Raw genomic sequence first — 5,087 nt, 5'->3', positions numbered from 1 at the left:
TACTCAGCTGACCTACTTGTGCCTCCAAATTTCTAATGGAGGACCTTGTTTCAGTCATGAAACTTTGAGTGGTTTTAATTAGATCAGAGACTACAGTTGCTAAGTCAGAATGGCTCTACTTAGAATTCTCTGTCTGTTGCTGAGAATATGATGGAAAAGGCTTGCTATTGCTAAACCTGTTTCTTCCACCATTATTGTTATTGAAGCCTTGTTGAGGCCTCTGTTGGTCCTTCCATGAGAGATTTGGATGATTTCTCCATGAAGGATTGTAAGTGTTTCCATAGGAATCTCCCATGTAATTCACCTCTTCCATTGCTGGGTTCTCAGGATCATAAGCTTCTTCTTCAAATGAAGCTTCTTTGGTACTACCTATTGCTGCTTGCATTCTAGACAGACTCTGAGAAATCATATTGACTTGTTGAGTCAATATTTTCTTCTGAGCCAGTATGGCATTCAGAGTATCAATCTCAAGAACTCCTTTCTTCTGATTTGTCCCATTATTCACAGGATTCCTTTCAGAGGTGTAGATGAATTGGTTATTTGCAACCATTTCAATGAGTTTCTGAGCTTCTGCAGGCATCTTCTTCAGATGAAGAGATCCTCCAGCAGAGCTGTCCAATGACATTTTGGACAGTTCAGACAGACCATCATAGAAGATACATATGATGCTCCATTCTGAAAGCATGTCAGAAGGACACCTTCTGATTAAGTGCTTGTATCTTTCCCATGCTTCATAGAAGGATTCACCTTCCTTCTGTCTGAAGGTTTGGACTTCCACTCTAAGTTTGCTCAATTTTCGAGGTGGAAAGAACTTTGTCAAGAAGGCATTAACTAGCTTTTCCAAGAGTTCAGGCTTTCTTTAGGTTGTGAATCCAACCATGTTCTAGCTCTGTCTCTTACAGCAAAGGGAAAAAGTATAAGCTTGTAGACCTTGGGATCAACCCCATTAGTCTTGACAGTGTCACAGATTTGCAAGAATTCAGCTAAGAACTGATGAGGATCTTCCAATGGAAGTCCATGAAACTTGCAATTATGTTGCATTAGAGAAACTAATTGAGGTTTAAGCTCAAAATTATTTGCTCCAATGGCAGGGATAGAGATGCTTCTCCCATAGAAGTCAGGAGTAGGTGCAGTAAAGTCACCAAGCACCTTCCTTGCATTGTTGGGAAAAAGATTTTGAAATTAGAAATCAAAAAGATATGATTGAAACTTAATTTTGAAAAAGATGTGATTGAAAAGATATGATTGAGAAGATATGATTGAAAATCAATATAAAAACAGAAAGTTTTAAAATTAAAGTTGATTACTTGACTAACAAGAAATTAGAAGATATGATTCTAGAGTTAAAACTTTTGATCCTTTCTTAATAGGCAAGTAACAACTAGAAAATTTTGAATTAAATTATTAATTGTAGCAAGAATTTTCGAAAATAGTAATAAATAAAAAAATTGAAAAGAAATTGATTTTGAAAAGATATGATTGAAAATATATGATTTGGAAAAGATTTAATTTTGAAGAATTATGAAAACTTGAAAAAACATTTGAATTAAAAACAAAATCTTCCCTCTTATGTCATCCTGGCGTTAAACACCCAGAATGGCATCCATTCTGGCGTTTAACGCCCAAAATGCTACCTTTTTGGGCGTTTAACGCCCAACCAGGTATCCTGGCTGGCGTTTAAACGCTAGTTTTCCTTCTTCACTGGGTGTTTTGAACGTCCAGCTTTTTCTGTTTAATTCCTCTACTGAATATTCTGAATCTTCAATTCTCTGTATTATTGACTTGAAAAGACACAATTTTGAAAATATTTTTGAATTTTTAATGATGAGAAACAATAAAAAATGCAACTAAGATCAAATAAACAATGCATGCAAGACACCAAACTTAGAAGTTTGTATACTAAGGACTATAACAATTTGAAAATACATGTAAGAAACAACAAAATACACAAAACAAGAGAATTTAAAGATCAGAACTAGGAAATCATCAAGAACAACTTGAAGATCAATGAAGAACATAATGCATATATTTGAAAAATGCAAGAAGAATAGAAACATGCAATTGACACTAAACTTTAAAATTAGACACTAGACTCAAACAAGAGACATAAAATATTTTTTATTTTTATGGTTTTATAAATTTTTTTGTGATTTTTTGAAAATTGAGTGGAAAAGAAAATAAAGGGGTTCAAAATTTTTAATAAGAGTTCCAGGAATCATTGCAATGCTAGTCTAAGACTCCGGTCCAGGAATTAGACATGGCTTACTAGCCAGCCAAGCTTTCAATGAAAGCTCCGGTCCAAAACACTAGACATGGCCAATGGCCAGCCAAGCTTTAGCAGATCATTGCTAACAACAGCAAAATTGATAGAAATCAACAAGCTCTTGTGATGATAAGTTGAAACCTCGGTCCAATAAGATTAGACATGGCTTCACAGCCAGCCAGACTTCAACAGATCATCATGAAACTCTAGAATTCATTCTTAAAAACTCTGAAGAACAAAATAGAAAAAAAATTTCTTTTTTTTTGTATTAAAAAAATTTTCGAAAATAAAAATTAAAATTACCTAATCTAAGCAACAAGATAAACCGTCAGTTGTCCAAACTGGTGCCAAAAACTTGGTGCACAAAATTGTGATCATCAATGGCGCCAACAACTTGGTACGCACAATTGTAATCTCAACTCTTTATCACAACTCCGCACAACTAACCAGCAAGTGCACTGGGTCGTCCAAGTAATAAACCTTACGCGAGTAAGGGGTCGATCCCACGGAGACTGTCGGCTTGAAGCAAGCTATGGTCATCTTGTAAATCTCAGTCAGGCGAATTCAAATGGTTATGGAGGATTGATAATTAAAAGATGAATAAAACATAAAATAAAGATAGAGATACTTATGTAATTCATTGGTGAGAATTTCAAATAGGCGTATGAAGATGCTTTGTTCCCCCTAAACTTCTGCTTTCCTATTGCCTTCATCCAATCATTCATACTTCTTTCCATGGCAAGCTTTATGTTGGGCATCACCGTTGTCAATGGCTACTTCCCGTCCTCTCAGTGAAAATGTTCTACGCACGCTGTCACCGCACGGCTAATCATCTGTCGGTTCTCGATCATGTTGGAATAGGATGCATTGATCCTTTTGTGTCTGTCACACGTCCAACACTCGCGAGTTTGAAGCTCTTCACAGTCATCCCTTTCCAGATCCTACTCAGAATACCACAGATAAGGTTTAGACATTCTGGATCTCAGGAATGGCCGCCAATAATTCTAGCCTATACCACGAAGGTTCTAATCTTAGATTAGAAACCCAAGAGATACACATTCAAGCTTGTTTGCATTTAGAACGGAAGTGGTTGTCAGGCATGCGTTCATAGGTGAGAATGGTGATGAGTGTCACATAATCATCACATTCATCATGTTCTTGAGTGCGAATGAATATCTTAGAGAAGAAGTAGGCGTGAATTGAATAGAAAAACAGTAGTACTTTGCATTAATTCATGAAGAACAGCAGAGCTCCACACCTTAATCTATAGTGTGTAAAAACTCCACCGTTGAAAATACAAAAGTGATAATGGTGGTCATTGACTTCGGCCCCAGAGAGGGAACCTCAAGAACCAAGATAAAAATACAATAGTAAAAGGTCCTATTTATAGAGAACTAGTAGCCTAGGGTTTACAGAAATAAGTAATTAATGCAGAAATCTTCTTCCGGGCCCACTTGGTGTGTGCTTGGGCTGAGCATTAAAGCTTTCACATGTAGAGACTTTAATTGGACTTAAACGCCAGCTTTTGTTCCAGTTTGGGCGTTTAACTCCAGCTTTTGTGCCAGTTCTGGCGTTTTGACGCCAGAATTCTTAAGCTGAATTGGAACGCCGGTTTGGGCCATCAAATCTTGGGCAAAGTAAAAACTATTATATATTGCTGGAAAGCCCAGGATGTCTACTTTCCAAAGCAATTGAGAGCGCGCCAATTGGGCTTCTGTTGCTCCAGAAAATTCACTTCGAGTGCAGGGAGGTCAGAATCCAACAGCATCTGCAGTCCTTTTTCAGCCTCTGAATCAGATTTTTGCTCAGGTCCCTCAATTTCAGCCAGAAAATACCTGAAATCACAAAAAAATACACAAACTCATAGTAAAGTCCAGAAATATGATTTTTAAATAAAAACTAATAAAAACTAACTAAAACATACTAAAAATATACTAAAAATAATGCCAAAAAGCATATAAATTATCCGCTCATAAATGCTCTAGAGACACCAAACCTGCTGAAGATATGTTTCTGGAGGAACTTCAGCACTGTCTTAGTATCATTAGTGGGTGTGGCAATGGCCTCTACCCATTTGGATACATAGTCGACTGCCACCAGAATATAAGTGTTTGAGTATGATGGTGGGAAAGGCCCCATAAAGTCAATACCCCATACGTCAAACAACTCATCTCTAAGATTCCTTGCTGAGGCATGGCATAACTGTGAGGCAGATTACCAGTTCTCTGGCACCTGTCACAGTTACGCACAAACTCTCGGGAGGCTTTATAGAGAGTGGGCCAGTAGAAGCCACATTGGAGGACTTTTGTGGCTGTTTGCTCACCTCCGAAATGTCCTCCATATTGTGATCCATGACAATGCCATAGGATCTTCTATGCTTCTTCTCTAGGCACACACCTACGGATTATTCCGTCTGCACATCTCTTAAAGAGATATGGTTCATCCCACAGGTAGTACTTTGCATCAGTAATTAATTTTTTCTTTTGTTGCTTGCTGTACTCCTTGGGTATGAATCTTGCAGCTTTATAGTTTGCAATGTCTGCAAACCATGGTGTTTGCTGGATGGCAAATAGTTGCTCATCCGGAAAGGTTTCAGAGATCTCAATAGAGGGGAAGGACATCCCTTCTACTAGCTCTATCCGGGACAGATGATCAGCCACTTGGTTCTCTGTCCCTTTTCTGTCTCTTATTTCTATATCAAACTCTTGCAGAAGCAACACCCATCTTATGAGCTTGGGTTTTGAATCCTGCTTTGTGAGTAGATATTTAAGAGCAACATGGTCAGTATACACAATGACTTTTGATCCTAATAAGTATGATCTAA

Source organism: Arachis ipaensis, chromosome B04, assembly GCF_000816755.2.
Source record: "Arachis ipaensis cultivar K30076 chromosome B04, Araip1.1, whole genome shotgun sequence".
In the NCBI taxonomy this organism is placed as follows: Eukaryota; Viridiplantae; Streptophyta; class Magnoliopsida; order Fabales; family Fabaceae; genus Arachis; species Arachis ipaensis.
Note: the sequence above shows the minus strand (reverse complement) of the source record.